Below are 20723 nucleotides of genomic sequence, written 5' to 3'. Positions count from 1 at the left end.
TTTATAAAACTACCAACGTTCTCATACATCAGCTTGGTCCTTACTGCTTCATTAGTGAAAATGTATCTAAGGTACAATTCTATAGACACTTTCAGAAGTCTAGTGAGACTTGAGACCTACCCCTTGCCAAGTTTTCAGAGTACATAGTAATAACTATGTAGTAATAATATATAGTGGCAGCCAAGAGGTCAAACGTTTAATTTTTTTCTCAGCACTGGGGATTGAAGGCAAATGCACTACTATGTAGCTCGCTCTCCACCCATCTGTGATGGTTTGATAGAAAATGGCTCCCAAGGGAGTGGCACTATTAGGAGGTGTGGCCTTGTTGGAGGAAGTGTGTCACTGTGGGGGCGGGCTTTGCCTAAGCCTCCCTCTCTTGCTTAACCCTCCCTCGGTGTGACTTTTAGTCAACTTCATGTCGCCTGACAGATGTAGGACTCTCAGGTCCACGACCACGTCTATCTGCGTGCCACATGCTCCCCACCTTGATAATAATGCCAGAACCATGAAACTGTAAGCTAGTCCCCTCAATTTCACCGCAATAGAAACCTGAACTAAGACAGCACCCCACTCTTTTCCTTTGAACTATTCATTTAGAAACAGGTCTAATTTACGGCTAAACTTGGCCCCACTCTGCAGCCCAGGCAGGCGTTTGGCTGCTGATCTTCTTCCTGCCGCAGCCTTCCCAAGCAGTAGGGACCACAGGTTTGCACCCCCAGGACTGATTCTTTCCCCCGTTTTATTTGTTTATCTTTTCACCCTTATCCTCCTGGAAAATTCATTTTTCAGTTTGTGCCCTTGAGAAGATGGCCCTCCTTCTTAATGCCTTGCTCATTCACCCATAAAATGGAATTAGTAATATTGTCCACCCAACAGGATGGTTAGGAGAGTTAAATAATTAGCTTATGCATACTAATACACACTTTGAAATGCAACCAGTATACAGTCGATTCATGATAATGGCTATTATAACAACTCATTGTAAAGGGAAATAACTTTTATGTAAATGTAAATTTATTTAAAACATGATCACAAATATTTAAAAGTATATACCTCTGGAGGGCTCCCTCTGAGCTCCCTGACAATCAAGCCAAATGCTTCTCCCAAAGCTCCAGACACTCCTGTCTTAGTCAAGGCTCTATTGCTATGAAGAGCTTTTATAAGGGAATGCATTTAATTAGGGTTTGTGTACAGTTCAGAGGTGTAGTCCATTATCAGCATGGTGGCAAGCATAGTAGGAAGCAGACAGGCACAGGTCTGGAGAAGCTGGGAGTTCTACATCCATATCAGCAGGCAACAGAGAGAGAGAGAGAGAGAGAGAGAGAGAGAGAGAGAGAGAGAGAGAGAGAGAGAGAGAGAGAGAGACACTGGACCTAACTTGGGCTTTTTGAAACCTCAAAGCCCATCCCCAGTGATACATTTCCTCTAGCCAGGCCATAGCCCCTAAAACTGTCACTCCCAGATGACCATGCATTCAAATCTATAAATCTATTATTATTATTCCAACCATCATACTCCCTACATACAGTATCAAGTAAGTCAAACCAAATGGCTTCCTTTTCTTTTGGTGGCTGTTGTGGTTTGAGTAAAAATATCCCGTGTAGGACTCGGATGTTTAAATACCTAGTCTCTGGTTAGTTGTGGTGCTGTCTGAGTTGGCTCAGGAGGAATGGTTTTGCTGGAGGATATGCCACTGGGAGGCAGGCTTTGAGGTTTAAAAACCATTAGCTACTAGGGTAGAGGACATTCCTGTGACATTTGAACAAAGAACATAGTTGCCTTCTGCCCTTGTCCTAAGAACTTCTCCAAGGCTAAAATTAAAAAAGTAAAACGTTAATATTTTGGGGGAGAGGAAATTTCAAAGCAGCGTCATATAAAATCTATGATATTGTTATTAATAATTAATGTTGCATGAGTCTACAGTGAAAAAGTTCAAGTGGGGGCAGGAAGAAACACAGGATATGCAGTTTGAAGAGAAAAGGCGCACCAGGAATCTCAGTGTTTCACTGAAAGTTTGTGCCCAAGGAGAGATGAGATAAGGAGAGGCCTGACCTGTCGCCAGGCAATGTGTGGCAGGGAAGCCCTGGGGGCTGCTGCATAAATCTATGAAAGCAAAGCTTGAGTTGCACTGGAGAACCCCAAGATGTTTATGATGCCATAGCCATGGGCTATCTGCCAGGGAGAGCTGTAGACAGGGAGTGGAACCAGCCTAAGAGAAAACAGTGTGTTACAGGTAGCAAAGCTGGGCGTGCAGAGCTGCCTGAACCACTGACACCAGACACGGAGCTACAGGAGTTGGTATTTGTCCTGCCAGGATTCAGTCTCGCTTTGGTCCAGTGTTTCCTCACTTTGCTCCCACTCTCCCCTTTGGGAATGGTACTGAATGTTCTGTGCCATCGTATGTGGAAGACATGTTCGCTCTTACATTGAGTTTCAGAAGAGTTTAGACTTACATAGACTTTTAAGTAGTGTTGATCCTGAAAGACATTGAATAAGATGCATTTGCATTATGAGATGGCCATGGATCTTTGAGGGCCAGGGAGTGGTGTGTGGTATGTTTGAATGAAAATTGTCTACTGTAGGCTCAGATGTTTAAATACTTGGTCCCCAGTTGGTGGCACTGTTTAGGTAAGTTTAGGAAGTGTGACCTTACTGGAGAGAGAATGTCACTGGGGCAGGCTATAAAAATCATGTACTATTTCTAGTTGATTCTGTTTCATGCTCGTGGTTTGAGATGTGAGCTCTGAGCTTCCAACTTCCAGCCTTAAACTCCCTGCCTGGCACCTGTTGCTTTGCTGTCCCTACCATTATGGATCTCAATTACCTTGAGCCATAAGCCCAGATAAGTTTTTTCTTCTGTAAATTGCCTTGGTCATGGTGTTTTAGTCCAGCAATAGAAAGGTAAATAATACAGAGGCTAATCATTTGTAGATTAAAACAATAGCATACTCATTCTCTTGCATTTTTCATTGCGCTGGGAATACAAACACCTTCAGCGGGTCCTTTGGATTCCTAAAGGTGGCAATGAAGTTGTCCATCCAGGATGAGCTGTAATGGTTAAGCCTGCTGGGAAGAGTTTATAACAATGAAAAGAGATTTCTTCCGTCAAGTTGGACAGAGCTGGCTATTGGCAAGAAAGGGCCTTCAGCTCCTCGAACCCACCACGGTCCTTTGTTGTATGAAATCTCCCAACACAGTCATTTCCTTTATCAGATCATCGGGGAGACTTGGTATGGTAACTCTTGCCAGCAAACAGGCTATGTATAAAAGACTAGCATATGTCATGTGACTTACATGTTATATTCAGGTGAATGACTGTACTTTGCTGATTGCAGTCGAGTCATAAGCCCCGCCTACATTCAAAAAAAGGTGTTCACAGGAGGTGGTGGCAGCACCTCCAAGGCTACCCACTGATGTCATCAAGAGGAAACACACTGCTCATTTTCCATTTTAATTGCCCAGCTCAGTCTCTGTTTATCCCCAAAGGCTGGGCAGGTTTTATAGTCTGTTAACTAGAGGTACAAAAATTACGTGTTCTATTTGAATTGTGGCGGGGGTGATGTTGGTGTCCAGAAGGAGCCTTATAAATTCCTAGGTCTCCACGAGTATGCTCTGGGGAAAAGCACTCTGCGATGAGACCCACCGTGCAGGCTTGATCCGGCCATCCTTGGACCTACTAGTTTGGAAACTGGCCCCTGAGTCATGAGCCAAGTTGCCGACCCCACAGACTCATAGGGAAATAACTCTAATCTCCCTTCAAAAGACAAAGGATTATTAGCAACACACCCCCTCAAGCATTCGCCTTTCTCAAGGGGGTATAGGGGAAATAAGCTCACATTGCGGCAAGAAAGGATTTGTGCAGGCCTCAGGATGGTAACTCAGCACCAATACAAACGAGAAAATGAATCCGACATACTTGCCCCGGAGTTGTTTTTCAGCAGAGTACAAAACTACCTAGAGATTGGTCCAAACTTGGAAAATCATCCTGCAGACTCAACACGTGACTCCCCCTTAAAAAAGGACTGCTAGCTGGTCATGATGACGTATGCTTGAAATCCCAGAGCCTTGGAGGCTGAGGCAAGATAATTACGAATCTGAGGCCAGCCTGGGTTAGACAGAGAGACCCTATCTCAAGAATCCAAAAACAAATGCAACAACCCCCACTCTTATTAAATACACTGAAGTTTGTTGCTACTGATAACGACCATCCCGACTGACGTGGCTTTCAAACTGAGAATAGATAGCAACTGAAGTATTTGAAATCGGGGTGTAGGTGTAGATGGTGGTTTGTTGTTGTTTGTTGTTTTAAATGAGCACCCCAGCAAGTATTTATGCGATTATTGAAGTGGAACAGCTACTATAAACAAAACACCATACCAAAAGTGAAATTCTTTCTTCAAATTACCTTATCTCTGCACTACCACCCACAGCCCTAAATTGTACAGACACATCTGCCGATCAGCCAAAGAAAGCATCTCCCAGTCCCTGGGCTCTAATCTCTAAATATAGGCAAGCAACCACACTACCCGGCCGTGGACACATAGACTGCCTGTGGCCGTGCTGCTCCCCAGGGAAATTCTGTAATAGGTTGCTGGCACAGGCTGCTGTTTCTAGCACTACAAATGAACCCCCACTCCCATCTCTCTGGGACTCCTGTGTTTTGAGTGTGTGCTGCCTACACCCCGGGGTTACAGAGTCATGCTGGAAGAAATGTCTGGCAGCTCAGGGCAGGCCACGCTACCTCCACTGCAGGCTTCGTCTGCAGACTGCACTTGAATTTTTGCAGGACACTATTAGTGTTCCCAAGAGAGTTCTCATATGGAGTTCAAGAAATCTGAAGAAACTATGTCGCTTACATGATGGACTAATTTCATTTCAATAAAATTCCCGTATTACATTCAATGCGCCTGGCTTTATTAAGTTTTGTCATAAACGCTGGGAACACTTCCAAATTTAGGCTTGCACAATTATTTTTATTGGTGCGTTAACTAAAAATGGTATATGCATAAGTCAGAGTGTACGTTCGACTTCATCTGGGACGCCAAAATGAGCTTTGGGTTGATTTATAGTCATTTTACCCCTGTAAATGAGATACAGGAAATGGGAGCTAGAGTTTCTGATCACAGCGTTGCTAAACCCTCCACCGGTTCCATCCACAGCTCTGCCGTGTATCTAATGAATTTAAATTCCAAATGTCTATCGGAAACCCACAAAATCACTGAACAAAGAGGCTGGCTTACTTTCAGCCCCAGAGCCATCCAAACAGTGCAAAAAGCCCAGAGGTTTGTTGTACGAAAGTGGGACCGGGGAGTTCTTGGTGCTTTGAAAGATTTTAATTGCTATGGAAAAATCCTTTCAAAGATTTCCCCCCTCAACATGGGCCCCTTGGAAACTTTTCTTAGGGGAACTGTAAAATATTTATACAGCTAGCAACATTGTTTAAAAAAAAGAAAAAGCAAGAAGGGAACCGTGCTGAATGAAAAGCAGACTCACTTGGAGCAAGCCCCGCAGACTCAGGGAGCCCTGAGCAGAGAACACTGCTGTTCAGCCCTGGAAGACAGAATTCTTCCGGACCAGAACGCCCAAAGCGAAGTCCGCGGGTGTGTTAGGTCCGATGCTCTGCCACCATCATTTTAAAACTCTTTATTTTGAAGAAGGGCCCCATATTTTGCGGGGAGCTAGTGAGGTTTGTGGAGCGAAGTAACTGGCCCAGCTTACGGAATTTCCCCCAGGAAGTTGTTCTGGGACCAGAATATATGATCCCCATCTGGAAATTTGGCGCTCTGCCTTTCAAGGCCAATCTGGGCGGCGGTTCTAGAAGCTGTGCTTCCCGCCATCCGGATTGGTCCACACATATTCTACCCTCAAAACTTGAGAGTAGGAGACTCACAAGCCATGCTCGAAACTTTAGAAAATATGGCCATGAATTTGTGAACAGGCCCGACGTGCGGAATTTTGGAATTTAAAAGGGACTGTGGTGAGCTCATTCTGTAGTTTAACTTATATTCCCAGAGAAGAAGGAAATTTCCCAAGGCAACTTAATTAGTACTGGTTAGGGTCAGGCCCCAGGTCCATGTGCCTCTCTCATTCTGCAGCATCCGTAAAGAGGGGCTCACCTGGATAATTACAGTTCTCAGACAGCGCTGGACTCATGTGAACTCCTGCTTCAGTGTGTTCTCAATACTTCAATCAACAATGGCGTTATTTAAAAAAGGGCTGAAGAGATAATCGCCCCCTCTGTATCAACTCCCCAAATACTTTCATTTCCTCCCACTGCTTTATCTTTCTCTGATGAAGCTATGTGCTAATAAAAATCACAGATGTCAATCGCATGGCCTCTTGGGATTCAACCTACACACTGATGCCGTCAACCCTGTAACCCCGTAGAAAGGAAGAAGGAATCCGAGGCCCAACAACCCACAAAGTGGATAATTAACACCAGAGAAATCCAAATGTGGCTACATCACGGTAGCTGAATTACTAAGGGGCAAGATGAGACAGAGCCCCAAACTTTCCTACAGGGGAGAGTGGCTACTGCACCACAACAATCTTCTCAATCAGAAGGGACCCTCTTGTCTCAAGGCAGATTTAATTGCCATAATTCAATTAACATGCTTTCACTAATTATATAAGCCCGGAGATGACAGCGCAGCAGCAGCACCACTGAGAGTAAGCCAAGTTCTTTTCATTTTTCAACTTAGTCTTAATTATAAGTGAATCGCATTGATTTCTTTTTCATATCTTGCCTTCAGCTGTTGTGTTGTAGAGCACTCTCATATAATTTAAAGACTTTGGGTCTTTGGCAAATAAAAAAGAAAGGTATTTATTTTGTGAACTAACCGTAGCATTCCTAAATATAAATTTGCAAATATCTAAATTCTTTTTTTTTGAGATGACAATTCTTATCATTTGTCAAGTGAGATGAAGAATATTCACATCAAGTGAAAAGACCATTTATTTCCTAAATTCTGAAGTGTAGGTAGAAGATCCAATGAAGATTTGTATACTAATTATTAAGATTGTTATTAGATGAGATGAATTTAGGCGTGTAAAGAAATGCTAGAGAGAGCCAGCAGCTGTGGTACCCGAATTCAAAGAATGTACATGCTCTTCCACAAGATAAATGGCACAGCCATTCATATGAGAAGCCCACCATTCAAAGGCTACCTGGGATGGGAGACAGCAAATGCGTAGTTATGCTGTGGAAATGATAATTGGATTAGCTCTTCACCGAAGGAGATAAGAGGATGGGCTTTCACTTTTTTTTTTTTTTTTTTACCATAGCCACACACAAATGCGAGTGCACAAACGGGAATTACCTGCTAGAAACCAGTGGCTAGTGGCATTGCCACCCTTGGAAACATTCCATCAAAGCAACGCATATTCCAGGAGGGTTGGCCCAGTGCTGAACTACGTAACAGAATCGATTCATTTTGGTAAATCTCTACATTCATTCACCAAACATCTATGTTCTCCACATCACACCATTACCAAAGTTTTAGTCATTCTGTGGATTTTGATTTAGTAGGATTTCATGGCTAGGTCGGAATTTTTGATATATTTAGGTTTGCAAAGACATCAGAGGAGGGCTGGAGAGATGGCTCAGAGGCTAAGAGCACTCAGTGACTGTTCTTCCAGTGGTCCTGAGTTCAATTCCGAGCAACCACATGGTGGCTCACAACCATCTATAATGAGATATGGTGCCCTCTTCTGATCTATAGGGATCTATGTGGGCTGAATACTGTATACATAATAAATAAATAAATCTTTAAACAAGACATCAGAGTAGAATTAGAACTGATTTCCCCCTTAAGAGTTCTTTGTCCTATTTTTCTGCCTAAAATTTTATTTTATTTAGATCAAATTTTGTCTTATGCAGTTGCTACTTCATAAGCCTCAGAATGAAGAATAAGAAGATTTGACTGATGGTACCCACTGATAGTACCAAATGACCAGACTGATGTCAATCTAGGCAACAGGGAAAACAAACATCTTAAAAACCAAGTAGCCACCAGCTCTGCAAAGCCAACCATCACCCATGAGCACGAGGCGGATTCCCCCCACCCCATCCTCATTGCTTGCTATGACCTCCCTTTCCCCCAATTACTAGGCTTCTTGTTTGGGGCTACTTTATCTTACAGAACAGCGAGAACTTGAAATTTACTAGTTAGGCCCTGTCGCTGATGTTTATTTGTCCCAACAGGCCATAATCTGCCCAAATGTGAACATGTCACTGCCATGTTTCAGGGCTGGCACTCAAGTGCTTTTTGTAAACATTCGTATGCAGTGAGAGAAAGAAACTGAGGCTTCCATCCCATCTTCCAAGAGCTTTGATTTGTTGGGAATTTTTCACTTGCATGGAATAAACGCATGTTTCAAACTCGTGAGATTTAGGAAGACAGTAAGACTTCTTAAGGTCTTAGAATAGACAATATCTCCTCGTTTTCCACCCAAGACATCCGGAAGAAGGATTTTGGTTGGTTTAGACTTGGTCATTTGGCCATATCCAAAATACAGTACCAAACCCACCCAGACTGAATCAGCTGACTATCTCTGTGGCCAGTGGGCTACAGTACATCGTTCTCCTGGCCTCACCAACATATAATCTTGTGTTGGGAAGCCGTGGTAAGGAGAAGATGGGTGGGTAGGAACAACAATAGTGGTACCCAAGTAGTCAACCTGGTTTGGAAGAAGTCAGGCTTTTCCAAAGTTCTGAGTATTCAGAAGCAATCACCTTAGTATGGGTGACTTTTACTTCATAAGTAAGAGATGCTTGGAGTAATATGAGTTCAAGTTACCCATCTTGACTGAATCTTCTATTAGGAAAGGGGATGCCCACATACCAGTAGCCGTATTTTATAGCAGTATTCAGAGTGCTACCAACTGGTCATCAGAGAAACTTGGCTTGGAAAATAGTACATACATCATGGTTGACTTTGGGAAACATCCGCGGGACAGGAATGGCAGGCGTTAGAGATAAAAAGTGTTCACCTTCATTGTAAAGAATATTTTATTGCTCCTCGACACATAAGCCCAGAATGTCCAAAAATTTGGCCCCTTTGGGGGCCACTGCTCCCCACTGCTTTCCTGTGGCTGTAGGATGCTTTGTTATGCCCACACCACACATGTAACCAAATCCCCTTTCCACAGAGAAATGTACAACAAGATTTGTTTACTTTGTTAGTTATATTTTTCAACCCACATATGGCTGAACGAGAAGCCCGCACCACCGCTTCTGTCCACACGCACACACTTTACTCTGTGTGTCAGGGCAGGCTTCCCTATTTACACAAGGACAGGAGTAAAGTTTGAGGAAGGCGAAAGGGTCACTGGGCCCATTATCCTGGCTGTCTGTGGCTCTCCCTGTCATTTCCTCTCATCCATCAATGTCCTCCCTAGAAACTCATCCATGTCCCTTGAGTCTTGATTATTTTTTTCCTTAGGTAATGTTTCTCTTACAGAACCTATTTTAAGATCATTATGTTCCCTGCAAAGTTGTTTGGCCAGAACGTTCCTGTTGATCCAGGCTTTCCGTCAACCCAGACTGCTTTCCTTGTTCCCACACGCAGGGAATATTAGCATTCTTTCTTATTGTGGGGAACTGGGCAGTAATCTTACACCATATGTATTTTTATATCAAAAGTCATGAGATTCTTATTTTGCATTCCTTAACTATGAGCCATCTTCTATTTCCCATCCTCCACAAGGGTGAGCCGGGCCGGCATCACCATTAGAGAATTCCCAGAGAAGCTTGGGAATCTGGTCCTTTGATTTTTTTTTTCCACTTGGCAAAGGAGGGGGAGGGTCCCCGCCTGTTTGTTTGCTTTGGGATAAAGTCTTTTAAGTTCTAGTCATTAACTGCCTAACTCCCAGGTACTTCATGCTTGCCACCCTGATGTCATGGTAACTGTAGCTGGAAAGCAAGCCCAGGCTGGGGGAAGTAAAAAAAAAAAAAAAAAAAAAAAAAAAAAAAAGGCAGGAAACAGATTGGAAGTAGATGCTCTTCTGAAGCTTGCCGGTGCTTACTTAATGAGGAAGGAATGCAGCGATGGCCGCAGTCAGGATTTTAAGGACCACGGGTCTTCAAGGACTTCCACTCAGGAATTCTGCGGATCGCAGCTTTCGGGAGTTATACACAAGTGAAACAAGTGTCCTGTCAGCGGCAAAGTCTGGGAGACACCGCATCAAAATTCACGGAGCGCATTAGCATATTACAGGCTCTGATGGCTTCACGTTAAATAAACTGAGTTAACTTTCTTTAACTCAGCATTACCAAGACCTATTTGAGCTTGAAAACCTTGCCACAGTTTACCCAGAGGGGACCTGCAGAGCCGCATTCCTTGAACTACTCAATTAGAGGACAAAGAAATACAAATTCTATTATCTTAAAAGTGGTATGCTCTTTGTAGATATTAAATACATGATTGTAATTTCCTTCTCTAACCATCGTTCACTGCTATATCTCATGGACCAGGGCTATGGGGTTCACCGGCCCAGTGACTGGGGATAGGTGAATTCTTGGCTTTTTCAGCAAGATAGTCTTCGGGGGGGGGGAGAGGAGGGCTTCTCAGTTTTGTTTTTTTATCCTTTTATTGTTGATTAGATGCATCTGGGCATAAGTTTTGGGGACCATATAGAATTTTATGTAAGGGATATCTAGGTAGAAAGGGGAGTAGGAGGAAAACTACATTTTTGGCACTGGCAGCGTTTGCCCAATGATTGTACAGACAACGTGGAAAGTGGAAAAAGTGAGTAGGTCATACTGGCTCTGACTGCCCCTTCTGCAAAAGAAGGATGGGTACTAGCAAAACACGGAGGGTCAGAGTGCCTGGTTCCTCCCCAGGAGACCTCTGGTGTGGACAGGCAGAGCTGATATTTGGAATTTAATTTCACAACCCTTCCCTGACTTTGAATATGGCTTGGAGGACATTCAACTATTTCCAATACCTTCAGAGGGCCAAGACGAGAGAGGAACAGTCAGCCGTGATGGGCCAGTAGACCCCCACAAAGGAGAGCAAAGCCAGCACACCACACCTGCCACCCATGGCTGTGGGTCAGGGGTACAAACAGGGGCATGGCCAGTCCTCTGTGCCCCACTCACAGGGCCCCTGTGAGACTCTGAGAATCCTGCCACCCTCTGCCTGGCCCAGCTCAGCACTCCATGTGAACTGGGGAAAACATCAGAAACAACTGAGACCAAGCACTAGCCACCTGGTATATTTGTATTTGTGGCTTGAACTAGAATTTGCCTGGACACTTAGTGACACATTTGCCTACTCACTGGAAGAGTGCAGCTCATGAGAAAGGAAAGAGAAACAATAGAAAGGAGCTGTACTTTCTGTGTATGTGTGTGAGTTTGAGCCTGGAACTTCAGACATTGTTGCATCCAGAGGTGGTATTCTAAAGACACTGGTTAGGAGCCCAATTGCAGCTGTGACAGAAGCCCGAATGCGCCGCCATAGTTTCCAGCTTACTGGGAAGGAGTCACTTCACTGCAGAAGCCGAACTTCAATCACTGTTTCCCCAACATGCAAAATAGCAGCTGGCTTAATATACTCAATATACATTCAATAAGCACTCATTTAGATGAATGAATGAAGGGATGAATGAATGAAATGTGCTTAGGTCCTAAATCTCAGGACATGCTCTAAAGGGAATTCACCTGTGTGCCTTTCTTTTTTTTAAAAAAATTATTTTATTGAGTTATATATTTTTCCTCCACTCCCCTCCCATCCTCTCTCCTCCCCTTCTGTCCTCTCCTGTGGTCCCCCTGCTCTCAATTTACTCGGGAGATCTTGTCTTTTTCTACTTCCCATGTAGATTAGATCCATATATGTCTCTTCTAGGGTCCTCATTATTGTCTAGGTTCTCTGGGATTGTGAGTTGTAGGCTGGTTTTCTTTGCTTTATGTCTAAAAGCCACTTATGAGTGAGTACATGTGATAATTGTCTTTCTTGTCTGGACTACCTCACTCAATATGATGTTTTCTAGATCCACTCATTTGCCTGCAAATTTCAAGATGTCATTATTTTTTTCTGCTGTGTAGTACTCCAGTGTGTGAATGCACCACATTTTCCTTACCTATTCATTGGTCGAGGGACATTTAGGTTGTTTCCAGGTTCTGGCTATGACAAACAATGCTGCTATGAACATAGTTGAGCACATGTCCTTGTGGTATGATTGAGCATTCTTTGGGTATATACCCAAAAGTGGTATTACTGGGTCTTGAGGAAGGTTGTTTCCTAATTTTCTGAGAAATTGCCACACTGATATCCAAAGGGGCTGTACCAGTTTGCACTCCCACCAGCAATGCAGAAGTGTTCCCTTTACCCTATAACCTCTCCAGCATAAGCTGTCATCAGTGATTTTGATCTTGACCATTCTTACAGGTGTAAGAATCTCAGAGTTGTTTTAATTTGCATTTCTTTGATGGCTAAGGATGCTGAGTATTTCCTTAAGTCTCTTTCAGCCATTTTAGATTCATCTGTTGAGAGTTCTCTGTTTCTTTCTTTTTTTAAAAAAAAAAAAGATTTTTTTATTTATTATGTATACAACATTCCTTCCATGTATGCTTGCATGCCAGAAGAGGGCACCAGGTCTCATTATAGATGGCTGTGAACCACCATGTGGTTGCTGGGAATTGAACTCAGGACCTCTGGAAGAGCAGTCAGTGCTCTTAACCTCTGAGCCATCTCTCCAGCCCCTCTCTGTTTCTTATTAAAGGAGAAAATGAAAAGAAGTAAGATGTAGAATGAAGAGCTCCTAGAAGTGATTCCTCTCGGGTAGTGTCCTTTCTTTCTTTTTCCTCTTGTTTCTGTCTTTCCTCAGCCATTTGTTTCCCCCTCTGCCTTACACCCGGATAAATGCTTTGGAGATAGTTGGCCAGCAGATTAAAGGAGTGACCCAGGCTTTGAGCAGTCCCACCTCCTCCTGAACTGTGACCTGGAAAAGCTTAAACTTACTTTAAAGGGAAAACAGAGTCTTCTGTTCACGGCTTGAGAATGTTCATAATCATGGCCTATTCTCTCTATGTTCATCCTGCATGCTTGTCCCTGCTACCTTTGGAGTCTCTCTTGTAAGCCGTGGGACCTGTGCTCTCCTGAGCTTTTCACTGTACCTTTCAGATGACACGGTTTGTTGGATTATGACCCGCTTGCACATCCATTTCCTCCTAGAGATGTTAAGCTCATTGAAAGCCTTGTCTTCATCATTGCATCTCACACTGCTTCCTATAGCGTGCATGGAGCACGTGAGCTAAACCAGGTAGCTTTGATTCCTTAAAAGCAAAAAAGGGGGGGGGGGTGTTACTTTTTCAATGCTTACATGAATTTCATACTCTCCTGACCCAGCTGACCCATCAAGCCTGCTGGATGTGGTAGAATGGCTGCCACCCCTGCTCACCACCCCTCTGGCTGGAGAGGAACCTAGACATTCAGAGAGCACCCATGGAGTAGCTTGTAGTTTAAACAGAGGCATCTGACGCTAGGACTCGAATACTTAGCAACCAGACTGCACTCTGCCCCTGTTCTAGATAACCGAGTACCTTTCTGCTTCTGTCTCCTCGGAGTGGGACTCATTCTTGGAAGCAGACTTGGCAGACTGGACAGAGGAGATCGCCTCCCTAGCGCATTGAGAGGACTCCCAGCACAGAAAGGCATAGGCGAGAGAGGGAGTCTGAGAGGAAGTCAAGGGTATAGAGTTGGATGGAAAAGCTCAAGGCGAGCATGGGGCACGTGTCATAACTAGTAGAAGTGGGAGATTCTGAAGAGACAGAAACATCATGACTCAAGATTGGGGGGTAAAGTTCCTGGTGAAGCACTCTAAAAATACCCCAAGACCTCATCGAAAAGCCTTCTAGTACGGACCTACAGTATCCTTCAGTTCAGCCTTGTGTCTAAGTAATACTGGGCTATGTGAAGACCCAGAAATGACTTTGGTGGCATAGACAGTTAGTGAGACCGTGCCTGTGCCAGTCTCTCTGTCTTGGGAACTCTCAGGGAAGAAGAGAAAAGGACCAGGCCCAAGCTTGAAGCCAGCTGCAGCTAGGAGTTCTGTTCAACATCCCTCCTGTTTTGGATTTGGGGATATGTGCGTTCACCAAATGACAAAGAAGAAAAGAGGAAGTGAGGGCTGCAATGTCATAGAGATGGGAACAGGAGAAAGTGAGCGAGGCTTCGGAGTCTCTGATTTGTGTGGTGTGATCCCTGACATGACTCCAGCTCGGCGGGATTTATGCGGCTTCATTCATCACACTTTCTTTTGAAATGGAATTTTCTGCCTTGAAGCCTTTGAACATTGACATCCAAACACAATATATTCCTTTAAAACCACCTCTGGATAAAGACAACCTGTGGAGGGAATTCCCCCAGCTCGTAGGTGGGGTCTGTTTGCTTTTCAGATCTTGAAGTACTGCGTGGAATTGGCCCCTCCCTCCCAGAAAGGAGAGGAGTCCTTCATCTCTGATTAACGACAAGCAGTGCCATCTAGTGGCAATTTGTGTTTTGTTCCTCCTGCATAATGAGAAAGGGGTCTTCAAGCCCAGCTTTCTCAGGACTGGGAACCACAGTCATCTTTCCCATGTAGTTAAACGACAGAGGCGAGAGCATATCACAGAACTGCTGCCAATCAACCTGGCCGAGGCTGAGGCAGACCTCTTGTTGATGGGCTGTCGATTTTTGAGTGCTGTGAAGTCCACGGAAATCACTCAGCACAATTCCCTGGGAGGGGAAGGGAGGCAAAGGAACATCTTGCCAACTCCATATCATTTTATCCTGCTCTAAAACTACCCCTGGTTTGCTGGTGAGCAAACCCTAAAGAGGTCAAGTTCAAAGTCAAGCAGGGAAGTCGCAGAGGTGGGTGTTAATCCCGGTCTCTTTACACTTTATCTCTGGTTCTGCTTTTGTTGAAGTTTCTTTTCCTGGAGGCCAACATTTCTAAGCCCTTCCATATTGTCAGACACTGAGTTATCAGTGACATCTCAGAAGAGGTAGGGGTGCCGTTAGAATTTTCTAGATCACGGTTCCTGTGGCACAGGTGCAAAGGGAGAAATGGCCTGCACTTTAGCTTATCACGCCGTATCCTCGAGTTTGAAATGCAACAGCTGAATGTGTGCTAGCTTTTAGCAAAGCCACCACCAGCTGCCTCTCCTGCTGCAGCTTTGCACTGGGCCTTGGGGCATCCCCAGGACACCTGTGCCACAACCTCCTCGCCTCAGCCCTGCACTTTGAAAGTGAATTCTAGCTTGTCAGAGCCTGCCTTAATATAACATTTTTTTAATGGATTGGTGAGTTTTAATTGTGCAAAAATAAGTTAAAATACATCCTTCATAATTGTAGAACAGAGGGTGTCTTTAAAGCGAGAAACTACTTGGGGTTGCGCAATGTATGTTTGGTCAGACAATAACTATTGATTTCCTTCGTTTCTGAAAGTTATCTGAAATAGAAGCAAAACTACAAGATATAAACCCTATTGACTCATTAATCATGGGATCAATTTGACTCCATTACTAAAGCAAGAGAGAGCATTTGGCTACAGCTGGTAGTAATGAAGCAAGTTCTGGATCTTTAATCAGGCACTCAACTACAGTTACATAGGTAAATTATTGTGTTGTTTGAACAGACTCTAATAGACCACCCAGACAGACCAATATGAGGGACATAAAGTTTTAGGTTACATAGCAAATTAAGATATACTCTAAATTTGGCCCCAACTACAGCCCAAAGGCACAGAAAATAAAAGACGGCAGAACACGCAGCCCTCAAGTTAACATCTAGACCACGGCCCCTCAGCTATCCTCCCAAAGCTCAGGGATCACTGAGGAAGAGGGGGCTGAGAGAGTGTAAAAGCCCAAGGCAGGGGTGATTTCAGGGAGAAAGTATCTTCTAGACACATCAGGGCAGCTGTCCTTATGAACGCACTGAGGTTGTGACTGCGCACACAAGACCTTAGGCCCAGCACATCCCCGCACGGAGGGGAAGTCAGTGTGAAGTCGCAGGCTAACCATGGGGCCCCTGGCAAGCGCAGGCTGCTGGGAAAGGCCCCGTAGGTTTTCTCTGAGTCAACCACATAGCCAGGAATAACGTGGTTGGTTCACACACACGGACATACACGCACACACACACACACATGCACACAATTGGGTGGATGAAGAATGAAGGTAGAAAGGTAGGTTGGGGAAGAGCTGAGGGCGGTGACCATGATGAAAGAACTAATGAAACATTTTTTAAAAGTCAGATTAACAACAATCCAACAAATATCCTTCTGACACTGCGGTTGACTCCCTGAAAAAAAAAGTAAAAGAATGTCATTAATTAAAAACTGCAGCCTTTTTTCTATCTTTTCTTTTATAAAAAAATTAAATTATTATTGTTATTACTACTACTATTACTACTACTACTACTATTGGTTTTTTTTCTTTTTTCAAGACAGGGTTTCTTTGTATAGCTCTGGCTATCCTGAACTCACTTTGTAGACCAGGCTGGCCTCAAACTAACAGATATCTTCCTGCTTCTGCCTCTTAAACGCTGGGATTAGAAGCATGTGCCACCACCGCCCTGCAAAGTTATAGCTTTCAAAGCTGCTGCCTCAAATATTTCCTCTTCAGTGCTAAAAGTTCATTTCCCCTGAAATTACCTGTAGTTAACATTTTAGAGAGGTAATTTTTGAAACATTATATCACAGTTACCTGCTTCACCAGCAAACACTGGAGATATATATATATCTGCCCCTGAAAAGTGAAATATAGACTGTGAAAACATGGAGATATTAATGGGGTCTTTTATATTTGTGGAATGCTTTCTATAAAAATTAAAGCAGGTAATGTCTCCATGTTAAGGTCATTAAATACGAGAATTCATTGCCTCTCAGAACTTAGGCTCTAGCATTGCTACAAAGAAATTTGACCTAAATTGTTTTTAAGAGTGAACGCTTGATACCTTTTCACAACAGCAAGAAGAAACTGTAGTACTGATAAACCGTTGACAAAAGCAACCGTTGATTTTCATGGCGTTCATCACGGAAACCACACGAACAGGCAAAACCAGGGACTGCAAACGTGTGTACAGATGCAGCCACCCTGGGGACCCCAGCTTGGGCTGCCCTTGGCTTGGACTCTACTGTATCATAGCTTTTAAATTTCTAAAATCTGTGATGTGGAGCCCTTTTCCTGGCAGAAGCTCACTCTGAGGGTTCTACCGAGGGAGACCAAATGGCGTATGGGTTACTAAGTGGTTGTGGAAGGATAGGGTGGATATTACTGCTGCAGACCTACAGGTTCCAACGTTGCCTTTCCTTACGGGTTAAGTGGTTTTTATTTGTGGGTACATTATTCTTTTAATTCTCTCAGTCATCTACGGCTCTTTTCATGGGAGAGCGTAGACAACGCGGCTCACTCAGGCAGTTTTCACTGGCAGAGAGACAACCATCAGCTCAAGAAGGCCCCCTTCTGGTGAAGACAGAGAAGAGGGACTTTGAAATGCTGTCTCTTTAGACTGTGTGTTCAGGCTCAAAGTCAGGCCCAGGCTAATTATAGTCTTACTATTCCCCCATTACTTTCATTTACCACAAGGCAGTTGTGATGGTTTGAATGAGATGTCCCTCATATTCTTCGGCATTTAAATACCCAGTACCCAGCTAGTGGCCTTGTTTAAATAGGCTCAGGAAGAATAATGTCACTGGAGATGGGCTTCGAGGTTTCCAAAGTCAAGTGCTTTTCCCAGTTGGCTCTCCTTGTTTCCAGCTTTTGGTTCAGTTTGTGAGCTCTCAACTGTTTCAGCCACCTTTCCCACCATGCTTCTCTGCTGTGATGGCGAGGGACTCTTATCCCTCTGGGACCATAGCCCCAAATACTTTCTTTGTTTAATAAGTTGCCTTGATCATGGTTTTTACCACAGAGGTAGAAAAGTGATCAATACAGCAGAAAACACACTAGTGGTGTGGGAGGCAAACTCAGGGGCCCGTGGAAGTAGACAGCCAGCCACTGCTGCTCTCCACAGATCAGGGAGAGAAGGTAGAGGCTCCGAGACTGTCCGTTCTCTCCTTCTAAGGCTGGCCTCCTGATACGATAACGGCTCTCTTTTGTGCTACATGACTGTCCACATGACATAGCCAATGGACTCTGAGTGAAGATAAGCCTATTTTATCCTCCCCAGGATTCTGGAAATGAAACTGAGGCGACCCTCATTGCAGGCAATGCTTAAGATAAGAAGGGCAGGCCCCAGCATGTTGCCAGCTACATAGAAGTGACTTTCAAAGAATCACAGCACCATTCTGGAGGACATATGGGATGGAGAGAGCATGCTCTGGTTCTCTTCAGTACCCCATAGTGCCTGAAGCTTCCTAAACCCACGCTGCCGGCCATGCCTCTCTCGTGCACAGACTAAGATTCAGTCAATTGTAATCGCTGAATTCTGGTAAACACAGGGCCCTTCCTCCAATGGGCAGTTCAACGCACTTTCAGACCCTTACTGAACTACGAAGAACTCAGATGGGCTGCTCCTGTTCTGACTACAGTTCCTGAAGTCGCCTTAGTCCTGGCAGGTAGAGAAGACGGTGCACGCCTGAGGCTAAGACCAGGCCAGGGCCTTGAAGAAGTGGGCAAAAGTGTGGGATTGGGGGCGGAGAAGTCAGCAGTAAGAAGAGATTTCAGAGTGAGAAATGGTTTTGCAAAAGAGTCTTAGAGGGGACAATCAACACATTTTATTGCTTTCATATCATGGTGTTGTGAGGCCAGTGTGTTTAGGTTCCTAGTCAGACAGTGACCAAGAGCTCTGGAAAGGGAGGAAGGACACTGACTCTCGTTCTTCTGGAATATTATTTTTAAAAACCCCTGGCTGAAAGAACCTGATCAACCTTGGATATTTTTAACTCTGGACTCTATTGCTAAGTCATCGAGGAGACAAGTGCCGGGACGTTAATATAGGATCTTCTCGTGGTTCCTAACTTAAAACATGACTTAATATAGGATCTTCTTGTGGTCCCTTACTTAAAACATGACTGCTTCAACTGGAGAGCAGTAAAACCTCATTAGAACACACTTAGAGTTGACATTTTCAGGCTGTATTGTTCATGTTTTTAAGTCCTGGAGAAAAGCCCATTAAAGCCGTGTCACCCACATTAATTCAACATTTAGTCACTTACAATACAAACCCCAGTCTTTTGGAAAACGTCATTAAAAAAGTTTTGCCATATATGGACATTATTTATGGCTTGAGCCCTATTGTCTGCTTATAATATGCCCTTTATCAGACCCAAATGCCCACTTCAGAGCTTCTCATTCTGAGCAACAACTGGCTTCTTACATTATCCAGTGATGCAGGGAAGTTAAATTACAGGCAGTTCATATCATAGAAACAAAATGTTTCCTGCAATTACTGATAAGGGACAGTTCATTTTCTCTCTGTCATCCTGAAAAAAAAAAACCCTCCTAACAACAATTCATGCCTGGTTAAACAGGATTTCCACATCTCCTGCTGACATCTTTCCAAATAATTCAGGGCTGTTATTACTGTATAGTCCTGGCAAGGCTCAAAAGCAAGCAGACTTGACGAGTCTGCTCAAAGCACAGCTTAGTAGTTGTAATTAATAATAATTACATGCCCAGTACACTCCAGTTTTATCATATTATCCGTCAATGCAAATAAAAAAAATCCCCATACAACACACTCGCAGCAAGATTGGTGCATTAATAAAGCCACTACATAGATGTCCTCACCATAAAGTTTAAAGTATTTGTGCTCGTTCCTGTTTTTATTGATGTTCATTATTCTCTGTCTGCTTACAAAATGTGGCTTGGGTACCATACAACATGTGGTCACATGTTTTTTCCTTCCAAAAGCCTCCTCGTTCCTGCCGTGACTCGGATTCGAACCGAGGTTGCTGCGGCCACAACGCAGAGTACTAACCACTATACGATCACGGCGAGCTACCGACGAGCTGAGCACCAAGCTTCTCTTAAAGGCAACTGTAATATTAAAATTTGTGGAAACACTGCCATCTATTGCCTAAGTGTGTACATTTTCTTGATAGTGCCAAAGACGATCTTCGCTTCTGTTCCTCGATTGAGAGGCCCAGCACCAAAGCCAGCATGGCGGCAGCTCCGCCTTCTTCACTGGCTGGGAAAGTTGTCCTAGGAGAAAAGAGACTGATTCCGTGTCTGTGGAATGGCAATCAAGGTAAAAGGCGGACAGACACGGGCTGGCTGCTTCATGGTTTTGCGCTTTTTTTTTTTTTTTTTTTTTTTTTTCCAGCGAAGGCTGCACTGTCCACTGAACATGTGAAATGAAATGGCATGAATTGGAGCCTCCGTGTTTGTCTATTTCCACTTGCTAAGGTAGCACTACCATAAAAATATGACAAAGACAAAACGCCCTGAAATTCAGAGGATCTGAGAGGCTAATCTTTCCAAGCAAAGAAACGGAATATATTCCAAATGAGGCACCGTTCCCTCCAAACCTGCTGATCCCAAAGCTATTCTTTCCCCAATTCACTGGTTTAAAGGCACAAAGGAACCCGGCTTCCCTTAGCGCCGACAACCCATGGGGGGGGGGGGGCGGGGGGGGAAGAGGCTAGGATCCATGCTTCGTACACTTCAGGGGAGATTTATTACACATTATCTTGTAATAACTATTCTCCACAAGGTATTTGAAGGGCTGAGAACCTTACAAAAAAGCCCACAAATGAGTCTGTTGCTATAGAATGGGCCGTTATTGGGCTATCTCTTTTAA

At 44.0% G+C, this 20723-nt stretch overlaps 1 non-coding gene across 1 annotated transcript; it reads right to left on the bottom strand.

Moving 5' to 3' along the window:
* Positions 1-19846: 19846 nt before the first annotated feature.
* On the bottom strand, positions 19847-19918 carry Trnah-gug. The gene has a single exon. It is a non-coding gene; the product is annotated as a tRNA-His (tRNA).
* Between the last annotated feature and the right edge of the window lie 805 nt (positions 19919-20723).

Source organism: Arvicola amphibius, chromosome 6 (genome assembly GCF_903992535.2).
Source record: "Arvicola amphibius chromosome 6, mArvAmp1.2, whole genome shotgun sequence".
NCBI lineage: Eukaryota > Metazoa > Chordata > Mammalia > Rodentia > Cricetidae > Arvicola > Arvicola amphibius.
This window is presented reverse-complemented; position numbering and strand designations above follow the sequence as displayed.